Genomic DNA, 13,028 nt, shown 5'->3' on the forward strand with positions numbered 1-13,028 from the left:
AAATGAGAGCTTGTCTATATGCCTTGTCAATTCTGAAGCCTAGGGCCAAGACCAAGGATTTGTATTAGGTTATTTTTTAGCCTCTGCCTCTTCTAGTGCTCATGGGAGTGATCAGGAGCTGGAGCTTCTAGAAGGAGGACAGAGAGATGGAGTTCAGGCTAGGGCTCTTTCTTAACTCCCTACTGGGCCTATGTCCCAGATCAGAAGGATCAAATGGAGCCTTAAACATAGATAATCGAGGATGATAAGTGTGCCTCACATTCTTGGCCAGGGAGCTTGGAGATCAGCTCTAGAGTCACAATTATGTAGACAGGTTCAAAGTTTAAGACACCATCATCATTATCTCCATTGTTTTACCCCTTGTGCATGCGCCTTGTTGGTTTTGAGAAGAAAGTAAAAGAAAAATTGTTTCTAACTCATAAGCATTTTTCCAGCTGCAAGACCTTGGCCATGTTTTCTTTTCATGCTCAGTTTTCTCTTGTGTAAAATGATGTAATCATTGCAGTTATCTATGGGGCTACAGTGGGTCTTAGAGAAGAGAATGTGAGTCAAACTGATGCCACAGTGCCCAGCCCGTAAGCAGCACACGGTAAGTGTTTAAATAAAGCTTTTCTTTATTTTCTTCTTATTACTATGAGTAAATCAAGTTTGTGCTGCTCAAAATCTGTTATCTTTGACAGGGTAGCTGAAGGGTTACGGAGGGGGTGATTGCTACTCTAGGCTTGCCCAACCCCTCTTGTCACCCAAACCCCATTTTCTTACTCTGTTAATTTTTAGTAGGCCAAGAGCGACTTCCACCCTCTACTCCTCTGCCTCCATCACCTGGGGCGAGATCTCAGGGGACTGGGCTACCACCTGCCTTCTTGCCTGACCCCAGAATCTCCCTTCTTGGCCCTCACAGCAATGATCTGCCTGCTCTGGACCTGTGACATAGGTGAGCTCCTAATCCACACAGGATTTTATTCTGCATCTTATCCAAGCTGCTTAGCAGACACTTCCCCCCGCTAGTTCCCAATGGCTCTCCATTGCACAAACAAGGAAACTGAGGCTTGAATCAAAAGGAACTTCTACCTATGGGTAACACTTAATTTTACTCCTCACTTTCTCCTTTACTGTTTCTCCCTCTGCCTTCTTCTTTATCCCTCCCTCTCTTCCTTCCATTTTAACCATTGTTAAATATACAGCCCGGTGGCATCAAGTACACTCACAGAGCTGTGCAGTCACCAGTCGCCTCTCTAGCAGCGGAAATCTGAGGGTGGGTGGTATGGGCGGAGGAGGCATTGTCTTCTCTGTCTCCCCCTGAGTGTGCACATCCTCTTCATCCTCCTGGCACTTCTGTGGTGCTGTAAGCAGGCCCTTTCGGATACCTGCCACATAAGAATTGAGTGAGGGTGAGGGCCTTGAGAGGCAACAGTCTGGGAGGAGACATGAGCAGGAGAGACTGGCTGACACTGTTCAGAGAGACACCAGGACTTTGCAGCGTACAGAGCCACGCTCATGACTTGGAGGCCTGGCAGCAAGAAGCATCCTTTCCATCCTGTTCAGCTGTAGCCTCTTCCTCCACATTCCCTGACCTGCAATTTGAGATGGACGAAGGCATGACTCCTGGAGGGCCCTGGAGAGAAGGCATAGGCCATGAAGAAAGTAATGCTGAGTGTCTGAGGGAAGAAACATCAGCTAGAGACAGAAGAGTGGGCAGACGCTCATATGGTGTGCTAGTGCCACTTGGCTGGGGTCCTTGGGTCAGGCCCAGGTAAAAGCTTGGACGCTAGCTTTGGGACTCCTGAGGTGAGTCAGCATAGCTCAGTGTCCTTGTCTGCTTGGTGATTAAGAAATCAGCTGCCACTTTTGTAAATAAAGAGGGGAAGAAGGGCTGAAGGGAGGGGAGGGGAGTGGGAGAAAAAGAAAAAGCAAGATATGGAATCTGTACCATGTACAGGTACAAATTCCCTATGATGAATGTTATCACTGTGTATATCTATTTAAAAAAGAATGAGAAAAGAAAATAACAAGGAAAAAAAGAATAAGCCTCCACACAACAAACCATCTCATACTTAGAGGCTTCAGACAAAAACCATTATTTCAACCAGTTTCTGTGAGTCAGGACCCAGGCATGGCTTAGCTGAGTGGCCCTGGCTCAGGCCTCTCACAAGGCTGCAGTGAAGCTCTGGAGAGGCTCCTGTCATCTCCAAACTCACCTGGGGTGGAAGAATCCCCTTCGCATGAGCTTGTTCATGTGCCTGGCAAGTCACTGCCGGATATTGGTAGGAGGCCTTAGTTATGTGGCATCTCCTGAGCTGCTTCAGTGTGCTCTCTACATGGTTGATGGCTTCCCTGAGAGCGGGTGACCCAGGAGAGAGTAAAGTGAAAGCAGTGACTTGTATGACCTAGTCAGAGAGGTCACATCCCATCCTGTCCACAACATTCTCTTGGTGACACAGGACAGCCTTATTTATGGAGGGGACAATACAAGGATGTACACAGAGGGAAGGCAATTGGAGTCATCCTAATGCCTGGCAACCACACCTGGCCTCAGCATCCTCACCTGTAACGAGCAACTGAGCCTGCCCAACACCGTGAGAATAAGGGAGATCCTGTGTGGGGAGGGTAGGACGCACTGTAGTATGTTAGAGCTCAGGACAAGACAGATGTGATGTTGGGTTTATGTGTCAGTTTAACAGGGTCAAGGGAGGCCCATACAGCTGCTTAAACATCATTTCTCAAGGGTTTGGGTGAGGGTGTTTCTGGAAGAGATTAGTATTCAATCAGTAAGAAGATCTACCTTCACCATGGTTGGTGGACACTGTCCAATGCATTGAGAGCCTGAATAGGACAAAAAGGTGCAAGATGAGTGAATTTTCTCTCTCTGTTTGAGCTGGCACATCCATTTTATTTTTAAATCATCGAGATTCCCATGCCCAGGTCTCAGACCTTGGAGTTGTACCAGATTGAGAGTCACACTACTGGCTTCCTGGTTCTCAGGCATTAGATCTCAGATTGGCTTATGTCTCTGGCTTACCTGGTTCTTCGTTTTGCAGATGTCATATCATGGGGGCTTCTCAGTCTCAATAATTACATGAGCCAATTCACACAATGAATCCACTTTTTTTTTTTTTTGAGACAGAGTCTTGCTCTACAGTTCAGGCTGGCTTTGAGCTCACTTTGTAGCCCAGGCTGGTCTTGAATTCTCAACGATCCTCCTACTTCCACCTCCTAGTTGCTGGGATTACAGGTGTGCACCACCATGCTCTGTGGTTATGAATCCTCTTATATGACAGGTCTGGGACATGCATCTGTAGTCCCAGCTACTCAGGAGGCTGAGGCAGGAGAATTGCTTGAGTCCAGGAGTTTGAGGCCAGCCTGAGCAATAGACTCTATCTCTTAAAAACAAAAATGAACAGTCTTTCTTATATTCCTGTACATATCATCTTGGCTTTATTTATCTGAAGAAGCTTAGTACAAAAAGATAAGATTGAATGTCTGAATTGAAATATAATGTAAATGGAAAATGAATCTGGAAAATTACTCCAGATTCTAAGACTTAATATGAAAAAGATAATGAAAATTACCTCATTCACATGTTGAAATGGTATTTTGGGTAGCATGTTAAGGAGATGTTTTAATTAAAATTTTACCTGTTTTTTTTTTGCCTTTGTTGATATGACTAGTAAAATATTTGAAAACCTATGTGGCTGGCATTCTCACAGCCAGTGCTGGCCTTGACTACGAACCTAGGAGGGTAGTATTCTCTTTCTTATCACCCCAGAGCTTCCAGAGAACTCAGTGCATAGGAAGTGCTCAACACATGTACAAGTGAATGCTGGGAATAAAGGAGGTATATATTCCCAGCATTCAGTTGTATACAACCTGGGGCAGAGGGAGCCCCACAGTATTTGGAATCAGACAAACCTAGATTCAAATCCTGGCTTAACTCCTGTAAATGAGTGCTTAACTTTTGTGCCGGGGTTGCACATCTGTAAAACAGGCTTGCTAGTGTCTGCTCAGCTCGGTCCTCTGTTGAGAGATGTACCCATGGGAGGGCTTGTCATGCGGGCTCTTAGAGTTGGTGCATGCTAGCTTCAGGCTGAGAGTAGCTCAGACTGGGTGCTAGGGCAAGGCGAGGTGCAGCAGCTCGCGCAGACATATGTACATCCTGGGCTTGGGCGGTTGCTAGCCACATGCTTGGCTGTTAGCACAAGCCTTCGAGTTTTCTCACCTTCCTGTGCCCTACTGTGGCCTGGACTTGCTCCTTGATGGAAGCAGCAGCTGCCTACTAGAGCGTGAGAGCAGAGTGGCCTGCCCAGCATTGTCCTATCCCCTTAGCCCAGCACGGGTGACAGCTTGGAGGAGACACCTTCTGCGGTGGAGACTGGTCCCAGGGCAGCACACAAGGGCATGCCAGAGGGGCAATCCTCCTCAGCCCTCCTCAGAGTCCTCCCCAGGGGTCTGCCTACCCCATAACCCCCGTTAAGCACTAGTTCTGAACTCCACATCCCATGTCTATTTCTAAAAGGACTGGAGACAGACAAAAGGGAGCTGCATTTTCTGTTATCAAGGCAGAAAATCCCTATACTTAATTAAAATGTGCCATGGCAACCAGCGAGGTATGTGTAGCCGGGTGCACAGAGTGGCGGTTGCCGCTGAGGGCGATGCCCACGTGCCATCCCTTTGTTCCAGGTTCTGGGAGAGGTGATGGCGCAGTGCCTTTTGTGAGTGTGGCCTTTGTCTGCAGTATGGGGTGGAAATGCAGGGCCTCAGTGGGGTAGAGCCTGTAGCCTTTTGGGTCAGTGCCTTGTCAGGCTGGGATACCAGGCAATCCCAGAGCAGGCTTGACCCAGTCTACATCAGCTGAGGGCCATGCTGGGGACACAGGGGTGATTCGACAGTACTGCTTGTGGAGGCAGATGTGCAGGCAGATTGCTATAAGACGGGGGAGAAGGACTTTGGTAGGTAAAGGAGGAGAGGCCCTGTGGACCTGAGGCAGAGGGCTGAGATCAGAGAAGACTTCCTGGAGAAGTCATAAGCTTCACGGAGTAGCTGAGTACAGCAGAAAGGAGAAGAGTGAGCGTAGGGTGGAGATGAGGAGGGAAGGGATGTTTCTGGTGGCAGGAGCAGCACGAGCTAAAGCATGGAAGCGAGAGCTTGATGCAGGGATGTGCACTGCTCCCAGCTCCTGTGCTATAAAGCGTCAGGAGGACCAGGTGGGGACATCTGAGGTTGGGCCAGGATCTTGGAGGACCCTGTGTACCAGGCTGAGAGGCAGGGATATTATGCTGTGAGGGTGATAGGTAGCATAGAAACTTTCATAGAAAGTTTCATAGAAACTATGATCTGACGTGGATCAGTCAGATCAGCGGCTGCTGAGCCTGGTGGCAGCCTCGTTGTGCTAGGAAAGCTCAGATGAATCCTCTGTCTTTCTGTGGGGCTCCAACTCATTCTGCAGGTGACAGTGGGGGGACCTCAGTGTACACTCACACACACACTATGGAAGGGTAGTGCAACGTGCTCTCCCAGTGGATGGCAATTCTGCAGGGACCTAAGAAGGGGGCAGCTGAACATGAAGGGACCGGAGCAAGTCTTGAAGTCAGGTATCATTCTGGCTGTGTGATCTCAAAGAAGTCACTTAACCACCCTGAGCTTGGGTTTTCCATTTTTAACTTGAGAAGGAAATGACATCACTTGCAGGAAGCACATAACAAGGGATTGCTGCACAGCAGTCTTCCATGTATGACACTTGTTACTGGTTTGGAGTAACACACAAGAGAACAAACCCCACCAAAAAACCAAACAAATAAACAAACAGCAACAACAAAAAACAAAAACAAAAACCAGAATGGAACCCAGTGAAGCTCACGTCAATTAGAACCTATCAATTTAGGGTTCCTTCAGATTCTCGGGGCTTCGGGGCTGGCTGCCAAGAAAGAAGGACCACTTTCAGAACACTTTCCCTTTCTTCAGCAGTAGTAGAGAACCCAGGAATACAGCAATAAGATCACTCTCATGAAGCCAACCAAGTGCCTCCCCCGAGAACGTGAGTCTCAGTAGCCTGAAACATGAGTTGCCCAGGGCAGGGCTTTGTCAGCCTCATCCACTGACTGCATGCAGTGGCCACCAAGTACCAAGAGGATGAGTGAAGAAGGGTGCTGTTGCCTCCATATCCTGGGCTTTTGCCTGGCTCAGAGGCTTCAGCAGGTGTCAAGAGGTGCCAGACTGCTGGTGACAGCGTTGGCTTCAGCCAGACTGTTGTTAGACTGAGATTTGGGATCCAGGAGCATGAGGTCATTATAGGTGCCTCAGTACCCTAAATTAAAGTCATGTTAAGACCTCATAAGTGCTCTGGATGCTTCTTGATTGCCTTTGAACTGCCTGCCTGGAGAATGGGAGGCTCCTGGCTTGTGTGTATCATGACTCCTGGCTTACACCCTGAAAGGCCCAGCGGGGGAGGGGACACACAGGGCCAAACTGAAAGCCTAGAAACCTCAGCTGGCAACTTCTTGGTCCAGAGAGAGAATACACATCCATACAAGGGCTGTTGCTGAGGGAGATGGCTTTCCAGGATCGTTTAAAAGACATCAATACAGAGGCTGTACAGCCCCTAGGATGGTGATTTTTAAAGTCATTTATTCAGTATGAGACTCTCCTTGCCCCATCCAATTTTATCCTCTATCTTCTTAAGGCCGGCCTAGAAAGGAGGAACCCATTTTCTTTAAATAAATAGGGGCTGCTGCATCCAATTCAAAGGGTTTAAGGTCCCTTGGGACTTCTCAGTTCCCTTGTAAGGTTTAGGACTTTGGAACAGAATTAAAACACTAAAGGCAAGAAGCCTGGAAAGGAGAGATGAGGATCCCTGCCAGTTCCTTCAGGCTCCTGCAGGGCCTGTGGCAATCTGCCCCACGGGGAGCCCGTGCCACTGAGAGGGAAATGGTCCAATTCAGGACTGGTTAGAAATTGGGCTCATATACCAGCCATTAGGGAACTTTACTAGATGTGAAAATGAGAACTTTTTGTAGTTGCTAATGAGAGCACCATTCTTAATCTGACCTCTTCTTGGCTGTGGGAGATGGGCACTTTATCTGAAACTCAAGTGCCCAGACTGAGAAGAAAAAGGAAGCCTGCTGGTGTGAGAAGGGGAGGCTGGCTGTGTCCTGTTCCCCTGTGGCCACATGTCCATGCTGTGTTCTTGGTGTGTTGTCTTTAGAGCAAGTGCAAGTGCAAGGGGTAAGACGGGGCCATCAGCAACCATGTGTCCATCGGACAGGCAGTGATGCTCTTCTCTTTGTAAGATGGGCAATAATAGGATAACGTGGAGTTGCATGAAGGCCTTCTGATTCGTGAGCAGTGGAAGAAAACTGTTCAGAGCAGCAGCAGATAAATCTATATTGGTGTTTAGCATTACACTGGAATAATTTGGTGATCTGGCTTATCCTTTTGGTCAAGTTGGTTGCCCGAGGTTTATGTGGGGGTGCAGTTCCGTTAGACGAATAGAGTTGGCAGTCTCAGTATCTGTGGGTTCCACATCCTTGGACTCAATCAACTGTAAATTAAAAATATTCAAAACAATAATTGTAATTATGCCAAACATGTAGAGACTGTTCCCCTTGTGCTTTATTCTCTAAACAATACATCATCTACATTACATTAGGTATTATAGGTAATCTAGAGATGGTTTACAGTATACAGAGGGTATGCACAGGTTGGATGCAATTATTGCTTCATTTTATATCAGAGATTTGAACATCTGTAGATTTTGGTATCCAGGGGACTCTGGAATCAAGCCCCGTTGGACCACAAGGGATGACTGCAAGACTGAAAAGAGGCGGTGAGAGGTTAAGAGAGAGAATCTGGGAGAAATGAGCTCTGGACCTTGCTCCAGAGCTGTTTGATCTTGGACTTTGTACTTCACCTTTCTGAGCTTCATTTTCCTGGAAGATGAAACATGGATTCATGGTCAATATTGTATTTGGGTCCAGGTTTGTAAGTCTGTAATGGAATCCACTACCCCAGGCTCTCATTAAGGCATGGGTCAGCTTCCAGGAAACCATTCTTTTTTTTTTTTTTTTTTTTTTGAGACAGGGTCTTTCTATGTAGTTCAGGCTGGCCTTGAACTCACTATGTAGTCCAGGCTGGCCTCAAACTTGCAGCATTACACCTGCCTCAGCCTCCTAAGTGCTAGAATTACAGCCATATGCCACCACGATGATCTTTCCCTCTCTAGGCAGCCAAGGAGCAGTTAGCCACAGATTAATAACAGCATCTCTACAAATGTTTGTTGAAGGTTGCATGTCAGAGACAGTTGCACAATTATGACACTGGAAAAATGTTTTAAGCATGATGTACAATGACTCAAATCACCAGGTGGTTTAGTCTTGTCACAGATAACCTTCCCAAACAAGGTTTGAAAGATGCTGTTTGGCAGTAGCCTGGGACAAAGCCGGAGTCCAGCAGGGGAGGAGCGTTTGGAGGGGGACACACTCGAGAAAGGCTTTCCTTTCCATCATGACTGACTTAGTGCCCCCACCCACGCATCTATGTATGACATTCTGGGGCAGATTCAAGGTTGACATTGGACTTTTTGCCTTTTACCGTTCTGCTCCATACCATTGTGTTTGAGTCTCAGAAATGTGGTGACTTTAATCTCAGAAAGACAGTGTTTTTAGAAAATAATCGAGAGCTTCAAACCCTAAATCCTTTAAGAAAACTTCATTGCTCCGATAATTTTTTTCTCCAGATTTATCTTCTTGCCCAGAGTCTGTCCCCTGCCTTCCTGAGCCTCTCAAGAAGCCCTGAGATCTCTTTGCAGTTTGGAGATGGAAATCTCAGCGCCCCCTAGGCACATGGAGGTGTCACTCTTCCACTACTTGAATGCTTATTAAGTGACAGTTGTCCTCTCCTGAATATTTGCACGGCCCCAGAGTGTACCCCTATTTGAGAGAAATACCAGAGTATCTCAGTTCTTAGATTTTTATTTGTTAATGTAGATAGGAGCTATTCTTAAATAAAGCAAAACAGCTAATTTTATTTTATTTTTTATTTTTATTATTTTAAAGAGTAAAGGAAGGATAACATAGTAATGGGGGGCTTACCGAATTACAGACAAAGTGGTAGGAAATTAAAACAGCTAATTTTAAAAGCTTTTGTTTTTGTAAAGATTAAATTTTCTGCTTACTTAGTTCTTTTGTTCTCTCTGTACATATTCCTATGGTTATAAAGGTATCACAGTGCCTTGCACATAGGAGGTTTGCAGTATATGATTTTTAAATGAACACAATCTTTTTAAAATGAACATAATATTTAAAAGTTTTTTTCAATTTATAAAAGTAAAGTTCAAATAATATACACGAGACTTAAATATAAATATCTCCTTGTCCCCTGCTTTAGTCTTACTTCCTAGAGTAACCACACTTGGGTATATATTATTCTAGATTTCAAAAGTGTAAATATACATTGCATATACTGAGATTTTTCTCTCTGAAAAGTGATCATTTTATCAATAATGTGTTTTCAGTTCACTTTTGCTGACCCCCGATATGTCATGGATATATTTCCATTCCAGTTAATATACATTGACCTAATTTTAATGAGCGTAAAATAATCTATTTAGTCAATCACATTGTTTTCCCATAGCAAACAAGGCTGCGGCCAGGGCTCGTGCTGCTGCCCTTGCACAGCTGAGTAAGTGCCTCTGTGCATAGATCCCTAGAATAAGATAGGACCTTTTAATTAAAGCCCCCAACACTGGCCCCAAACCTTTGAGGGCTGCTCCATAAATACTGGTTGATGACAATAGTAGGTTGTCATATTAATTAGAACAGGAAAAGACCCATTAGGGCAACAAATGCACATTCATAGGGCGAACTGGTTCTTGGGGAGGAAGACATAACACTTAATATTGTCATCTGTAAAAAGACAAACCACATTAAATGTATTAAGTAGCAAGGTGCCCGTGTACTAGCATGTAAAATATTCCCAAAGGAGTGTTAACTTGACAGAATGCATAAAGATTCTGCATTAACGATAAAACAGAGGGATTATTTACACAGCATAGTTACTGAGAAAGTATACAATTTGATCTAGCTAAAGGATTTTACTGTATAAATTATTGTAGCCTCTACTTCAATCACAAACAGCCTTCCAGTTGGGCAATTGCCTTATAAAAAAAAAAAAAAGAGAAGAGAACAGTTTCCAATTGTCTGGAATGAGCTTCAAAAACAGGCAACTCAGTTCTGATAGAACAATTTAAACTGCCCATCTCCTTATCTGATGTGGACATCATTTTTCAGAAGGGGCAACTAGCTCAAATTAAATAGTTCTGCTGCAGACAGTCTGTCTGTGCCCCCATCCCCACCCTCTTCCCTTGCAGGGTGCTGCAGGCCTCTGCTAATTTAAGAAGATTGGTCTGGGCAGTGGTAAAGTGAGATGAATAGAAACAACTTTAACAGAGAAAAAAATGGATGATATTAAAAAAAAAGAATAATGGGTAGTCTGAAGCTGATTTGACATGGGAGACTATATTCCTGACTGGTTGATTGTCTCATAAACCCTTTTGAAACCCCGGGCTTTATTTACAAATGATCTTCACTGTGGACCAAGAGTTCAACAGGAAAAATAATGAGCAAAATCTATGAGTTGGCTTGAGCCAAATAGGGCTATCGTGCCATTGTGAGAAGAGGTGAGAGAGAGCATCTCAGGGACCATTTTGATCAAATTGTCCTGCTTCGGGTTGGGGCTGGCTGGCTTATTGTCTCAGGTACTTCAAGGACTTGCCTGGTCCTCCTCTGGCCATGACCATTTTCACTTGGACAGAATGAGCTGAGCTGCAAGGAGAGGAGGGGCCTCTCCTTCCTGCCTGCTGAACGGCTGGGCAGCTAAGCCACATGCTGTGGGCTGCAGAAAACACATGTGCATAGACAACTCCAGGAACTGGAAGAAAATTTCCCTCTTCCTTCCTCCTTTCTTTTTTGATAGGCTTCAGATGTGACAATGCAGAGTCTGCCTTAAAACTCTTCTCTGTCTGTCTCTGTCTGTCTGTCTCTCTACCTAGCTATTGATTTTAAAAGCTTTAAATTTTTAAATAATCTTAAATTAATGGAAAACAACTCCCATGTTACCTGCATTCACCAGTTGGCACCATTTTGCCACATTTGCTGCTCTTCTGCAATTCCTCTAGTCACAGGGATTTTATTGTGTATCTCCTGAGAACAAGGAGATACACAATACACACCACAGTGAGGTTATCAACATTGGGAAATGTAGTGTATATTCATGCATACTATCTGATGCACAATTCACATTCAGATTACTATAATTTCCCAATATGTTCTTTATAGCAAGTCTGTCTGTCTCCCCTCTCCCTACCGCTTCTTTGGATACAGGAGTCTATCAAGGATCATACATTGCACGCATTTTTCTGTCTTTTAGATCTGGAATGGTTCTTCAACCTTTCTTTGGCTTTTATGACCTTGATACAGATGCTCCTCAACTTACAACAGTTATGGTCTCTATAAGCCCATCAAAAGCTAAAAATGTTGAAAGTAAAAAATGCATTTAATACACCTAACCTACCGAACATCAGAGTTTAACAACAATACACTTTAGAAAATGGTTGTTTCCCTTCATGCTTACACACCTGAGTAGGAGAAATGGCCACTGCTATTCCCCAGCATTGCCAGAACACCATACTGCATATGGGTAGCCTGGTAAAAAGTCAGGATTGAAAAACCTATGATCTTTATTGGAAGCATATAACTTTCCCACTATTGTGAAGTAAAAACAAAACAAAACACTATGTTGAACCATTATAAGTTGAACCATTGTAAGTCAGGAACCACTTGTATTTTTGAAGAATAAAGGTCAGTTTTGCTTTTTGTGTGTGAAATGTTTCTTTATGATTGAATTCAAGTTATATGTTTTTAACAGGACACCATAGATCTCATCTTCCTAGTGGATCATATCAGGAAGCACATGAGGTTGATTTGTCTCACTACAAGTGAAATTAATTTGGATTAGCATCAGGTAGGTAAAGTAGTGTCTGCCACTGTTAAATTACTATTTTTTTCCTTTATAATTAAGTAATAATCCAAATCTTACCAATATCCTGTTCCCCGCTAAACTTTCACCCAATAGTTTTAGCATTCATTGATTATTTTCACATGTATGTTTTTTACAGTTAGTGGGATGTAACAGCCAGATTCCTGGAGATGCAGCTCTTGGACAAAAGAATGTGTCTCTCTGGACAACCAGATTGGATCCAGCCAGATCAGAAAGAAGCCAGCTTTCCTGGAGTTTATTAGAATTTACCCTGCTTTTCCTTGCTTTAGGCCATGACATTCTTCTTCCAAGTGGTGCAGGCTGTTTTGTGATGGAACCAAGGGCAAAATACAACCTCTTTCAGTCATTTGACAAATACTTACTGAGAGTCTACTTTGAGTCAGGCTCTATCTGAGGGAATATAAAAAAGAAAAAAATGGGTTAGACTTTGCTCAGAGGTTGGTGGGAAGACAGACATGGGGACAGGGCTGTGGATCAAAAGGCAGATTTTTGAAATTGATAAAACTCTTGAAGACATAGGCATTAGGCAAGAGTTTCCTGAATAGAACCCCAATTGTACAAGACATAATACCAAGAATCAACAAATGGGATTATACCAAATTAAAAAGCTTCTGCACAGCAAAGGAAACAACCAACAGAGGGAAGAGACAATTTGCAGAATGGGGAAAATTTTTTGCTAGCTGCTTTTTGGACAGAGGACTAATATCTAGAATATATAAAGAACTAAAGAAAAATTAAACCACCCAAAAATGAAAGATCCAATCAAAATATGGGCAGTTGAAATAGGCACTTCTCAGAAGAAGCACAATGGCCAATAAATAGGTGAAAAAACATTCAGCATCTTTGGCCATTAAAGAATACAAGTAGAAAAATACTGAGATACTATCTTACTCCACTAAAAATGGATATTGTCAAGGACTCGAAAACAACAAATGCTAGTGATGTTGTGGTGAGAAAGGAACCCTTTTACATTCATTGTT

General features: G+C 44.1%; 1 long non-coding RNA gene across 1 annotated transcript; it reads left to right on the forward strand.

Moving 5' to 3' along the window:
• Window positions 1-397: 397 nt before the first annotated feature.
• LOC102027178 lies at window positions 398-12,376 on the forward strand. Its single transcript, XR_263651.2, has 3 exons — window positions 398-934; window positions 11,917-12,012; window positions 12,167-12,376. It is a non-coding gene; the product is annotated as an uncharacterized LOC102027178 (long non-coding RNA).
• Window positions 12,377-13,028: the final 652 nt, after the last annotated feature.

This window comes from Chinchilla lanigera, unplaced genomic scaffold (assembly GCF_000276665.1).
Source record: "Chinchilla lanigera isolate Chin_1 unplaced genomic scaffold, ChiLan1.0 scaffold00076, whole genome shotgun sequence".
Taxonomy (NCBI): Eukaryota; Metazoa; Chordata; class Mammalia; order Rodentia; family Chinchillidae; genus Chinchilla; species Chinchilla lanigera.